Genomic DNA, 15,160 nt, shown 5'->3' on the forward strand with positions numbered 1-15,160 from the left:
TCAATGCACAGACTGAAAAGAGTGGTACTCAAGGAAACTAGCACAACAGCTGGAAGGATGACTTATCAAATGGAGAAAAAAAAAAACAAAAGTCAAGCATCATGAGTATTCTGTAAGAAGTAAACCATAGTCATGTAAATTTTGGAATTTTTCCACATTGCTCAATCCGGTATTTAACTCTCAGACCTATCTCACTTGACAAATTCTGCAAGATTTGACAACAGCTGATCACTCCCTCTTTTGAAGTTTCTACCCTTGGCTTCCTTTTCTCCTACCTTATTGATACTTCTTAGATTCCTCTGCTGGCTTTTTCTCTTCTTTTCAACCTCTAAACTTAGGAGTGTTCCAGATCTCAGCCTTACACACCTCCTCTGTCTTCATACAGTCCCTAGATCGTCACAACTAGTCCCATGACTGCAACTGCCATGTTACTGACACCTTGATTTACATCTCTAAACTTAATGTCTCCCTTGAGTTCTGGATTCATGTACCCATCTGTCTCCTCGATGTCACCCTTTGAATGTCTAATAATGTCTCAAAATGAACAAGGCCAAACTGAGCTGAACCCAAACTCTCTTCTCCTTGTCTTCCATCTCAGGAAATACAACCATTTACACTCGTTCAGGATAGAGACCTCAGAGTTAGTTTTTCCCATGGAGTTCTGTCACTATTCTGAATTTGGAAAAATGAGGACTTACTCTTTGCATGAACAGAATCTAAAATATCATACCCGGTCAGGTATTTGTCTCTCTTCTCAATAATAGGTTGCCTAACTAACCCACATACGCATTTGACAGATAGCTGCTGGCATGGTTCACATGGTAGATCTGGCCTGAGATGAATTACACACAGATCTTGGTTTCAGGGAGCTTACAGTCATATACCCAAAGAGACAATCATATGCCCTATTAATCCAAGACAGCTCATGAGTTCTCTGAGTCACTTAATAAAATCTCTGAAAAGGCAATATCTCAAAGATAATGATTACTATCCATTCCTTATCCCGTCAGATTCTAAAACATGTATCCCTGAGGGCCCATCTTCACATCTCTAATTCACTGGGGAAAAGAAGGGAGAGAAGAAAGGTTAATACTCTAAATGCTTATTCTAGATAAGCAGGGGGAGTGTGGAGGTTCAGTTACATTTTTCAGGCAAACAACTGAAGTCAGTGAGGCTGGGTAGGGTTTTTTTCTCCTGAGATCCTTATAAAGACTTTTCTTTTTAATGTTTTACATTCACTCAGCATTCACTAAGTGCTTATTTGCATGGACCTAGATGCTAGAGATAAAACAGCCATTAAGACATATTCTCTATTGTACAGGAGTTTAAAAGTCTAATCAAGGCAGAAAACCAAGCATATAAATCGTGCAATAAAAAGGCTCAGATGCACTGAGTGATGATGGGGGACACATGTTGATGGTGTGGGCTGTGCCACCTGGTGGGCTTAGGCAAGTCTGTAAAGAAAATGATGTTTTGTCCTTTATCCTGGGCAGCAGGGAAACAGGGACAAAGGCAAGAAGGTGTGAAGCAGCAGGGTCTGTTCACAGAACTGCAATTCTCAGCTTGAAAGTCGACTGTGAGGCAGGCATGTTCAGAGGTGAGATGAGGATTAGATCACAGGAATTGGTTGTGCCAAGCTAAAGGACTTGGCCTTCATCCTATACAAATAGGGAAGCTGGTGACAGCTTTAACAGAAAAGATAATGTAACCATACGAGCACTTCTGCAGCTCACTGTAACAGATGCATGCAGGTGAACTGGACACAATTAGGAGGGGAGACATCTTCCTCATAATGGGACTGAGCATAACCAAACTTGGAACAAAGTGTTTATGTTTCAACATACATAACACGCCTTAGTCTTTGTCAATTTGCTTTTGGGATTTTATACATGTTCACATTGTTAATGTTGCTCATGAGAATTAAAAATCTATGGTCACTCATTTATGATTTGACTTTGATCAAGTTTCACAATGTCTGTTTTGATTTACTCATCTGTAAAATGTTAACAGGCTTAGCCATGGCATGTATACAGTACACAACTGAGTGTAAGTTATTGTCAATATTATTTAAACTAAACAATTAGGCTAATAAACAAGCTGGGGACTTGGCTGTCTATATATATAGTCTTTTTAGGGACACACCCATGGCATATGGACGTTTCCAGGCTAGGGGTTGAATTGGAACTATAGTTGCTGGCCTATGCCACAGCCACAGCAATACCATATCCCAGCAGTGTTTGTGACCTATACCATAGCTCACCGCAACGCCAGATCTTTAACCCACTGAGCAAGGCCAGGATCGAACCTGTGTCCTCATGGATGCTAGTCAGATTCATTTCTGCTGAGCCACAATGGGAACTCCTATCTTCATATTTTTTAGGCTACTTAGTGTCCTAGTATATAGTTGATTGTGGATAATTTGAAGAAAAAGAAAATAAGATATAATTAGCATCGATAAATCCCAATATTAACTCAGCCCCGAGCTGGAAAGGAAATTGCCAAAAAAACTTCTGTTAATGACAAAATGCCATTCTGGATTGCTCCAATCATACCATTAAATGAAATAATCATGCTCTTTGGTTATGAGTTATGTAGAGACTGTGGACACACCCAGAGATGTTGAATGACCCTGGTGTCCTTGAGGTAGATGTGTTCTTACTAGATGTTCTGCCTTTACTTTACTATTTCAGGGTTTGAAAAACTCATTCTGAAGCCCGTTTTTCACTAATAACACCTGCTGCCCTATTTTAAATACTGACTATAGCAGCTGTCATAATGCATGCTTTATACCTACTCTAAACCTCACTACAATCCAGTGGCAATAGTTAAGATAGTGACATTATCCCCATTTTATAGATGAGGAAACTGAGGCAGAACATGATTTTTGATGTCTACTCATCTGACTTTAAAGCCCTAGGGAGCTTAATCACCATGTTATAGAGCCTTCATTAAAGGAGTACTGGACACATATACTAGCTGCTCAAGAGTACATATCATTTCATTTACGGATTAGCTGATTGAAGAATGATTACCTTTTAACATGAAGATACTCATTTGCACCTTGGAAAAACCCACTTTGTAAAAAAGATAGTATAGTTTGAAAATACTAGAGTGTAGCCAAATATCAAAATTAGAGGTTTTAGCATGCTAAGTTGAATCAACCCTTAACCTATTGATTACTAAAACAGAAGAAAACAGCACCTTTTCAAGTTTTTTTTTCCCTCTTTTCAGAGTAATTGGATTCAAATTCACATCTGTAGCATTAAACCAGTGTTTTCAATCTTTTTTTTTTTCTTCCAATTGTTTAACCTCCATCTACATCTCTGGCATAAATTTAAGCCTTTATTTGTGAATATTCGGATAAGCACTTTGCCTCTAACGGTATTGTTCAGGGCCTGGCATCATTGTTACAGCTGTAATTGTAACTATCAAGACACAGTTCTTTGTAATTAGAAAGTCAAGATGGTATTCAGCAGTATGGCAGCACAGGCTTACATTTGTTAGGCTATTAGAAAAAAATGTTTACAGAGAAAACAGTGTCATTGTTTAGTGCTCTTAATTGACCATCTGCCTGGTAAAGAAATGTCCAAAGAAGGATAAATAAGACTATAGTACCCTTATTTATTTATTTTCTTTGTGCAGTGAGGAAATTAGGAAAAGCAACAGCAGAGGCAAACTAGAAACGACGTCGCTAAATAAGGCTGCAAGGGAAATCATGTCATGCATCTATTTCTCGTTTTAATTTCTTTCAGCATCAAGACCAAGACCTATGGCCTCCTCAAAGTTTGTTTAAGAAACATGTTTTAAATTTCCCCTGGAGTTCCTAGGCAGTATGGCTCCCACCTCAGTTTTTCCCATTCTCTCTCCCTAATCCTCAGGGAATGACCATTCTGCTCTAACCACCCTGCTTTGTTCTCCAATGAACACTTTCTGCAGATGGGTGCCCCTCTTTGTATTTCACTTAAGCCAATTCTATTCTACCCTCCCCTCTCTCTTCAAACTATAGATATCTTACTCATTCCTTCAAGACCTAGGTTAAGTATCTCCTCTCCACCCCAAACTCTCTGTCTTTTTTTGACCATATAATAAGACAAAAATCACTCCCTCCTCTGATCTTCTATAGCACTGATTATTTTTCCATTTACTTGGCAATGAAAGGTGACCTGTCTGGTGATGTTCTTCTGTTGTGCTGGAATCGTTATGCAAATTCATCATTGCCATTTGTATCCTCATATGCTTCTGTTTTGACTCTCCCCTTAGACTGAAAAGTTCTCTTCCTAGAACCACATTTTATTCTTCTTTGAATTCCCCCCAAAATGCCCATCACTTTTTCCTAAATTTTTACTCCAAAAAAACAGAGTAGTAGATGGGGAGATCCTATAAAATTTCTATCATTTATCTTTTGACAAAACCAACCAAACTCATGCAGATTTGCCCATCAAGACATGTTTCAATTCTCTTCCATAAACATACTGAGTACATGTTATATGCTTGACTTTCTATTAAGTAGTAGGGAATGCAGAGAAGAATCTCATGTGTGTCTCCTCTCAAAATGCTCACATGTGGGAAATGGTCTCTGGTGGAGTCAAGGGCCTGGAGAGAGGGGCATAGGGAAAAACAGGAAATGCTTGGCAATCAGAAGGTAAGCTTCTTGGAATTGGATTCTAATTAACAAGAGTTAATTCTGACAAGGACTTTTCTGTAGTCACCAAAAACCCTGGTTCATATTTGATGGGCCTATTCTATTGTGTCACACTGGCACGACTCTTACAGAAAAGGCTACAGTGATGGTTCTTGCCAAAAAAGAAAACAGTATGTGGCACCCAGAACAGAACTGGTCCCAGATTCTGTAATTTGGGTCCTATTTCATGTCCAAACAACAAAGAGCAGCTGGTCCTAAAGAGATTATCTGTTGTGCTATATGGATGTCCTTCTGCCCAGGGTCTGAATTGAGCTTCCTCCCAAGACAGTGAGTGACCAGGCTTATGCTCCAGGACCTGTTTCTTCCAGGATCACAGATGGAAGGCCCCATTACAGCCATACACAGATTCACCACAATATGGAAACCTTTCAAGTAGGAAATGGAACAAAAACACAAAATATGACCTGACCCAATACCAGGGAGATTTTTCCTGCCTCAAACTCTAGTGGATAACTAAGCTTGTTATTTCTTCTCTGTAGTTTTCGAGAGGCCAAAGAACCTGGTTCATGAGCAGATATTCTTCAAGGCTAAGGCAAACATCTTTTATAATAACTATTCTCACCCAGTCTCTTTCCAAATCACTTATTCTTGTAGTATTTTATATACTTTATACAACTTATAATATTTCCTGGATAATGCTTTCACCAGTAACTGGCTGTAACTGAACCAACCACACCTAGAGTGTAAATTACTATTAGAAATAGGTTTTTGTTTTCCTGCTACTCTGTTGTCCCAAGCTGTTAAAAGCCACAGGTCTTTGCTTTGGCTGTTGTGCCTCCCTAGAATTTTCTTTCTAGGATGGCCTCATAGCTCACTTCATTTATTTATATTAAATTTCTGTTTAAGTTCTGCCTTATCACTGAGCTCTTATCAATCTCCCTATATAAAGACTAACCCTCACCACAACCTGTGCATATTCTGTATCCCCTACACTGCTTAAATTTCCCCTAGCTATTCACATTATGGCTGTCAAATTGTCTCCCTTTTCTAGATTTAAGCTCCTGAAAGCAGAGGGTTTATTTTTTCCTTTTCCCTCCCAGGGCATTTTGCAGGTGCTCATTAAAGATTCACTTAGTAAACTCATTTTCAGAGATGGTTGGCCAGTGCCTTTACAGTGATTACACAGAGTACAGAGTTGTATAGAATTCCTGGGCTTTGGATCCCATATGGGTCATTTAGGCACCATGAGCTCATGAGCAAATTGATTCCCCTCTGTAAGCCTGCTTCCTTAACCTTAGAATAGAGATAATGGCATTGCCCTCTTTAGACTGATGGTGAGGATGTGATGAGAGTGGTCCAAGAAAGCATTGTCTACCACAGCAGATACATGTAGATTGTTTTCTCACTGTTCTTTTGCTCTCTTTGCTGCTTTTCCTCTCCTACTAATTTCCTTCTCCTATCATTTTCCCTTTATTTTTGGCCATTCCCATGGCATGTGGAAGTTCCCAGACCATGGGTGGAAACTGTGCCACAGAAGTGACTCAAGCCTGCAGTGCAACACGAGATCCTTAACCTACTGTACTACAAGAGAACTCCCTATCATCTTCCCTTTTCTCCATCCCTTCCTTACTTTTTTGTTCTTTCTTTACTTCTTTTCTTGCCCCCTTTCTGTCCTTACTTTTGCACACACCCCAGTAATTCTCTCAAAGCGTGTCCACATGCGTGCACAGGTGCACACACACACAGCTTTGATTCTTTACTTTTCAAAAGGGTTGCTCTGAACCATATCCTATTTATTCAGCATATCTTTATGAACATATTTTCTTTATTGTCACCTCTTTTTCAGCTGCGACTTTCTGCAGTTCCTTAATTTTTTCGGATGTGAGGGCGATCTGGCTGCAACATCTGTCACCCCACTGATCACCAGGGTTGATTCGGCTGATCTGGCTGGCTAGGCAGGTGTCCCCTTCCTCCCTCACTGCTCCATGTGCGTTCCTTCCGAAAGCTGCGCGCTTGGTCAAAGAGGACAACCATCCCCAATAGAGGAGGACCATTTTTCAGTCAAGGGTATACGAGTAGCTGTGCTCCCCTGCTAGAACCTCCAAACAAGCTCTCAAGGTCCTTAATTTTTTCAGCTTTCTAAAGTATCACATTGTAGAATCCTCCTACTAAGGCAGTCCCCGATAGGGCTGTTCTCCTCTTTATCCTTTTATGCAGTGTCAACAGCATGAAGTCTAAAGAGATCTATGAAACACCAGAACCTACACATGTTTTCAGGTAGAGGTTATCATTGCTTTGGTCATAGGAAACATTTAACACTGAGGATTTCGATGTGGTAATCTCAGCCCAGGTAGAAGCCTTTACTTTACTGGGCAATGGGAAGGCAGTGTTTCCTATGGTTTATCGTCAAAAAACAGAAACGAATTTAGGCAATAGATTGGCCTCCAGTGAAATAACTGCAGGACCTTTCGTCCTTAGAACAAGGCTGGAAAATAGCATCTACTGGCCTTAATTAGAGTTATATAGAAACTCAGCTACACTGTCTTAACCAAATTGAAATGAGTTTGTCAGTCTCATGAAACAAGAGGTACAGTGACAGATCACCTAGGTCTGTTACTCTGACTTCATGACATTTTAGTGATATCTGTGGCATCTCCAAGGATTCCCTGTGATCCAGACAGGAAGAGAGAGAAGTGGAAGACATAGTACTGGCAGATTTTTGTTTGTAACACACAGACCACCGTGGCGTCTCCTGACTACTCTTGCTACGACAGGGGCTAGGAATGAGGTGCTTTGCCTCCAGCCTCTGTGATAGAGGCTGAAATTTAAAAAAGGAAGGTTGCTGGGATGGAAAGTGAACTAGTTAATTGACAGAACCTATCACACAAATATTTGTAAATAAATAAGATAGTTCTTTTAAAAGAATGAGGGCAGCACTTGAGAGCTAAAAGACTGTATATTTTAATCCCTTTCTTCTACCAGAAAGAACCACTGTGGTTGGGCATTTATTTTTTAAGCCCAATTCTCACACTGGAGCTTGAGTCAGCTGCCTGCCAGTCCTGCCCTCTTTGCACAAGAACCAAAATGATGGCCACCACCTGGTCCTCCACACTTCCCACCTTCATCACATAGTAGTGTCCTCGGGGTGAGAGAGGTAGGAGGTCAGAAGTGTCCCTTCAGGAAGCACCATGGCTTCCACCTTGCTACAAGGCTCTGTGCTTTTGCCATTTAAAAAAAAAAAGATGGACACATTGAAGTTCAGAAAAGTTATTTATGCCCAAATCACACAACTAGTAAATAAGCCAGGGTTTGAATTCAAAAGTTTTTATGATGCACAGACCTAAATTAAAAAAAAATACTATTTCAGAGAATACACAATATATGAAATGCAACAGTAGGATTTTTGTTACTTCATTTCAGTGTAAGCAATCAGATTTTATAATTTACTTTTTAATATGAAACGTTTTATTTTTAAAGGTTAATATTATTTATTTTAAACTTCATTTTTTTTTAACTCAAGGACTCATTCTTTTTTAAGCAAACTGAAAAGCTGATATCATATAAATGACACTACACTGGGCAGAAAATATGCCTTTTTCCCTTCGTGATCAAATGAAACAATTAATCTGGGCTTTTAGCCTGAGTGTGCTAAAGGGCTGAACAAACTGGAAGAAGAAATGTGGTCCACTATTCTCATCTACCCTTTCTCCAATCTCATCTTATTTGCATTACAAAGAGTAGTCAACAAGATATCAGTCTGAAATAGTCTGGACTCTAAGTAGGGCTTTTCAACCTCAAAGTACATGTACCTCGCTCTAGAACCTTGTTAAAATGCAGATTCTTATCTGTAGATCTGAGGTAGGACCTTAGATTCTGTTCCCATGTGACACCAATGCTGCTGGTCTCACAAATACACTTTGAATATCTAGGGTTTACAGACAAAATGTTGGTTTGGTTACTCCCTGGAGTGGCCAGTGCCTCATCTTACAACCCTGCTGGAGTGGGCTCTGGACCAAGACTGACTTTCAAGAGCCACCTCCCTGATGACACACTGGACTGAGAGAGCAAGGGTGTGTATCACCCTTGCTGAACAAGTTTAGTGTGGTCACTCTTCTGTAAAATGATGGCACTGACATTAAATTGATGACTGTTGGCAAAGGAAGAACGTGCTTCAGATAATAGGCCAGAAGAAATTAATCAGCAGGTATGAGAAAGCATATCCCAAGGGCCCAGAGCTCAGCCAAGTAGCATAGACTAAAGACTTCCTGAGGACAGGGGCCAGGCTTCATTGCTTTCTTTCACTGCCGACTCCCAGGTACACAACTGCAGCATAAGGAATTCCTTTCAATGGTCCCATAACTAGTCAGGCTGGTTAACTCACTATTCTCTTAGGCAGAATATCTATTTCTGTAGTGATGTTTTGATCATCTAAAACCTTAACCTTCTAGTCTTGATTTTTTTTCTATATCCCTTCCATCCTAAGTCATCTTTCTACTAAATTCAAGAAGTCCTGAATTCCTTTACTGTTTACTATTAGATTCTCAGCTCTAGCACAGCGCCAGATACCCACATAGCAGGCACTGAGTATTTACAGAATAAATGAATAAACGAATGACAAGGAAGTGCAGTATTTTGGTATCTATAACATATGGACCCATTTATTCTTTTTTTTTTTTTTCCTCTTTTTGCCTTTTCTAGGGCCGCTCCCGAAGTATATGGAGATTCTTAGGCTAGGGGTCCAATTGGAGCCATAGCAGCTGGCCCACACCAGAGCCACAGCAATGCGGGATCTGAGCCGTGTGTGCAACCCACACCACAGCTCATGGCAATGCCTGATCCTCAACCCACTGAGCAAGGCCAGGGATTGAACCCGCAGCCTCATGGATGCTAGTTGGTTTCGTTAACTACTGAGCCACAACAGGAACTCCCTGGAACTCTAATTCTAAACAAGGCAGTTTATATGCACTTTCCCTGTGCATCACGTGTAGGGCATTGCCCACTGCTTAGTATCCCCCAAGGCACCTCATGTGCCAATTACAATACACTCATTGCACTCGTAGATAGATAATACTTGAAAGAAGAACGAAGAAGGGAGGGAGGAAGAAAGGAGATGAATGAATGGCTTTCTAGAGGGCCAAAGTATAGTTCTCACCCAAAATTTAATACCTCATTAAGATCATGTATCCTGGTCACTTGGCATTTTATGCAGAAGTGGAATCTCTGCCCATTTAACTATCAGATGCTTACATTTCCATAAGAGTTATCAGGACCCAGTAGCCCTTGCAAATAGGCAGAGAGGCATTTTTGCCATCATGTATTTTTATCCCCCTCCTGAGCAGATCCAGGAAACCCGAAACCATGTCCAAAATTAACCAAAAGAGATAACTGAATTAGCAATGACCAAACAGCTCTGATGTTCTCATAGAACTTTAAATGTTCCTTTCTGGAAGACTGGCTGCAGGATGGAGAAAACAGCAGCGATACCTCAACATTCAGCTCACGCCAGGGGGCCTTTGCATTTGCTGTTCCCTCTGCCAGGAATGCTCTTCCCTCAGATACCCATGGATCTGGATGGACTCACATGATGCATTTAGGCACCTACTCAAATGTCACCTCATTCAATAATACTTCCCGACCTAAAAGAAGAGTCCTGTCACTCTTCACCCCATGACCCAGTTTCATTTTTCTCTTCAAACCCATTACCTCATGAAATAGCATGTGTTGATTTGTAAACACCCACTCTCCCCAATATGACGCCAGATCTCTGAGGCAGGATCTGAGTTGTTGCGGCTCACCGCTGATTTCTAGCACCCAGATTAGTGGTCAGCTTTTCAGAAATGCTCCCCAAATACCCAATGAATTAATATGGAACAAATACTTTAAAGAGAATGCTTACATTCCAATAAGAACAATGGCTGCTCCACCCACCAACTGAAAGCTAATGGCTTCTTAATTATTCTGTCCAAGAGGTACTGGGCTTCCCAGCAGGCCCTGCCTCTCCTTCTCTCCACCTCACCCATCCCATATTTAAGCTAGACTAGATTTCCTTTAGTACCATCACTATTTTCAAGGGGTGGATTCAGGAAGCTGTTCTGACTCACACAAGAGTATCTTAAAACGGAGAAAGGTTCTTTCTATCTTTGCTGGGTGATGGCATTAGATCTTTATTAGGTCAGTGCCTCACACGAACCACAAGCCTCTTAGAGAGGTAATCTGTCCAGCTCATCCTGTCACTCTTCAACTTAGTGCCACTCAGCAATGATGCGCTCGAGCTGTCATCTCTATTATCCTTGTGCAATAAAGCGGCCACCTACTTCCACCTTCAGTTCATTTGGAGTCCAGTTTTGCATCTTCACTTCGTATGTTTGTAATTGCATCTGAGAAACCATTCAAATAGTTAACAGGTGTATCTTGCATGAGAGAGAACAGGAGTTAATGGCAAATGCTATTTTTGGATTTCATGTGACGACAAAATCCTACAACTTTGATATCAAAGCAAAAACAAAATCTTGTTGGTATCATTTGGGAAAGGTTACAAGATTTATATACTTGTGTAGTCAAAGCCACAATCAAACAATGAAACACTGCCCCTCCCCCAAATCTCTTTTATCTTCAATAGATCTTGTTTTAGAGGTACCTGCCCATTTATTGTGGATGACAGACTAATAAAATGAAGTCATTTTAATAAACGCTATATCAGAATATCCCATCTTCTAATGTGGCAATGTGAAATTTCACCACTGGAGGAAACATTTAACATTCTGACTATTTTAATACTTTTAATAAATATTTGCAATTCCTATGATAAAGCATCCCAGTAGAAAATGCATTTCCTCCAAAATTTATGTGGCTGCTGGCAGGTGGCCATTTTCTAATTTTCTGTCTCACTTACATACATTTATTACGGATTTCTAACTACCCCTTTTTGCTCTTTGACTGGCTTTGAGCATGCTGTTTCCTCTGAGTAGGAATGTGTGTGTTTAAAATTGAGGACGGTAAACAAGAACTTTCTGGTTTGCAAATTGGAGGGTTGATCATATTCCCTTGGGGGGGGGGTCCATTGACATCTATTTTATTCAGCTCTATAATACATCTGAATCAAGTCTTCAGATATACCTGGAGCTTGAGAATCCTTTCTCAGTTCCTCCATACAGTGAAAGATTGAAGACAGGCATGAGGGTGGAATTAGAAGTGGGACCTGGGTCATTATTTTGCTCTATTAGGCTTTGGGCTTCCTCATGAAATGTAGCCAAATTTGTGAAGTACTTGTTAGAGAAGTAAGGCTTAGAGAGAGAGTATTATTCTGTATTATTATTCTGAGAGAGAGTAATATTCTGTTTAAGTAAACCATATTTTATAAACCCTATTTTAAATACAAAAGGAAAGAAACTAAGAAAATTTACTGTAAATCTTCTTGAAGAAGAGAAAAAAAATATTTTAAACTTGTTATCACCCCTTCATGTATATTTTGAATCTTTGTTGAACATCTCCAAGTAAAATTCTTGGAAAAAAAATAATAGAATTTTGAGGGATACCTCAAACTTAAACATTTCAAAACAAAACTCATGATTACTGCTACTTCCTATTCCATACCCTCTGAGTATTCAAAATGGAATCCTTTATCCACACACTGGCTCTCATTTAAAGTTTTTTCCATTCTCTAATCAGACAGAACAGAAATATAGCCATCTTTTCATGCACTTCCTTTTTATATTGTCCCAGGGCCTTCTTATCATACCTAGTCAATGTCTCTTAACTCATTTCTTCCTCAATTCCCACTGATGCTGCCCTGGGTTAAATGCTTATTATTTAAGGACCTATGTTTTATAAATCACTTAATCCAGTACATCATCTCATTTAAATCTTTAAACAGTTCGAGTGTCAATTTCATTTTACAGACAAAGAGAAAGGGAAAAAGTCTCAGTAACTTTCCCAAGGTTACTCAGCAAAGAGTTCTTAGAGCCGGGTTTTGAACCCTGGTAGTCTGACACCAGAAATGAGGCTCTGAATCACTGGGCTCCCCCACTGCTGTTGTAAAAACTTAAGATTTATTCTCCACACTTCCTTTATCTTGTCTCTTTTCTTCCTCTTTTACATGTCTGCCATAGACTAGTTAGTAAAATAAGGTTCATGTCATAACCCACAAAACCTCTGATGGTGCCCTTATGCCTAACATTTATTCGTTCAATGGTTCATTCATCTTTCATTCTTTTATTTTACCTACATGACAAATATTTATGAACTACACATTATGCACCAAGCATAGTCTAGCTGTTGGGACTTTTACAGGGATAAAAATCACCCAATGTTCTTACCCAGTGGATGGAAAGTACGGTAATAGTGATACAACACAAGCTTGGGTAGTGGCATGTGCTATGAAGACAGAATATGAAAAAAAAGAATAGGGAAGGAGAGAATTTGTTGTTCTAGACAAGATAATTAGGAAAGGCATTTGCAATGAGTATCATTTAAGCGCAGACCCAAATTATGGGAAGGAAGATACATTATGGTCCAAAGGCAAAGAGCATTCATGAAAAATGAAAAGCAAATGCATAGTCCTGAAGTAGGGCTCTGCTGAGTCTGTTCATAAGCAGCAGAAAAGCCGGAGTGACCAGAATGGGAGAAAGCCTTGAGGGAAGAAAGCTTTAAGGAGGCCAGGCCCTAGAGACTATGGGTGTTTCTTTAGAATAACATTCCTCTTCCTTTCACTCCTGTACCTGTATGTCCACCCTCTCTGAAAAGGAGACAACTTGTCACTATGTACTACTTGCTGTCTTCAAAACAGAGCATGCACCTTATCTCCTGGATTTTATCCATAATAGAGCCCTTCTCTGTCTTGGCTGAAATCTCTATCCCTTAAGGTCAATGTCCAGTGCCACAGCCTATGTTAATTCTTCTATTTGATCTTGCTTTAGCTCTCCCCTCAATGGAGACAAGGAAGGGGACAATTGTTAGACTTCCAGGGTCAGACTACTTGAGACCAAATCTTCTGTACACCTTGTTGTCCAGGGTTCTTCAGAACAACTGAGAAAATCTTTCCAAGCCTCAATTTGGCTTTGACATTTTAAAAATACAGCAATAGAGAACAATTTCATAAGGTTTTCAAAGGAATAAGTGATATTATCCTTGCACATAGTAAGAATCCAATAATTTTAGCTTTAAATTATTTTTATTTAATGAATTCTTTTCACGGTTGCACCTCAGTATATAGAAGTTCCCAGGCCATGGGCTGAGTCAGAGCTACAGCTGCTGGCTGACTCCACAGCCACAGCAATGCCAGATCCAAGCTGCATCTGTGACCTACACTGCAGCTTGTGGCAACCCCAGATCACTGACCCACTGAGTGAGGCCAGGGCTCAAACCCACATCCTCATGGAGAATAGTTGGATTCTTAACCCACTGAGCCACGATGGGAACTCCCAGCTTTAAATTATTTTAAAGGGCTTCTGAGATCCTAGGGCCCTTCTCTTATAACCTTAATAATATGTGCTAGTGTTATGCTTCTACATAGTTATTTTTCTGGAATAGACTTTAAGCATATTGAGAGCAAGGACCATATACAATTTATTCAGTGTTTTTTTAGTGCCTTTGCATGGAGTAGGTGTTAATAAAATGGATCAAAGTAATTGATAATCCAAAAGACTGATTTATATATGTTTATAATGTGTATTAGGATACACATTAGTAAAAGATTTTTGTATAGTCTAAAACCAAATATTTTTCTTTTTTTTACAGTGAGATTGAGATAAAGGGCTTAGGAAATAAAGCAACACATGTAGACTACCTGTATGATGGGGGGCAGAGAAGACTCTTGAAAAAAACATAGAAGGTATTAAACTTACAGGAAAATTGATGAATTAACCATCGCTAAAATTTAAAACTTAGGTTCATCAAAAGTGGGTGATAGGACAACATATAAACTATAAGAAGATATTTGTAACATACATAATCAGCAAAAATTTTGTATCCAAAACGCACAGAAAATGTCTCTAGTAGATTTTTAAAAAGATACAAGCCTATGGATAAACAGAATAGGATAAAATCAAAATTTTACAAAAAATTGGACACACACTATGAGTAAACAAATATAAAACGATCAAAATTCTTTATAATTAAGAAAATAATAGTAAGAGCCTTAATAAGATAACATAGATGTTCACTATATTGGTAAACATTAAGATATCTGATAATCTCTACCGGACTTTTGGGAATCCATAGACACTTCTGGTGGGAGAAGAACTTGATACAACCATGCTGGGGAATCGTTTGGTACCAGTATGTGATTCTGAACATTTGCATGCCTTATGAGCCAGCAGTTCCATTTTTATTTATATGATTTAAAGAAACTCCTGATCATGAGCCTCAGGATATGTATAAGCCTCAGGACAACGTTTACAGAAGCACTTATTTTAAGAGCAAAAAACCTAGGAACAATCCTAGGATAGTAAATGTTATAGGCTGATTTGTGCCCTCCACCCCCCAAACCCCTCTGGTGAAGCCCTGTCAATATAACTGTAA

Source organism: Sus scrofa, chromosome 3, assembly GCF_054392235.1.
Source record: "Sus scrofa isolate SSC_HxYL_T2T_F1_AM1 chromosome 3, Sscrofa_HxYL_maternal_Yorkshire_Landrace_v2.0, whole genome shotgun sequence".
Lineage (NCBI taxonomy): Eukaryota > Metazoa > Chordata > Mammalia > Artiodactyla > Suidae > Sus > Sus scrofa.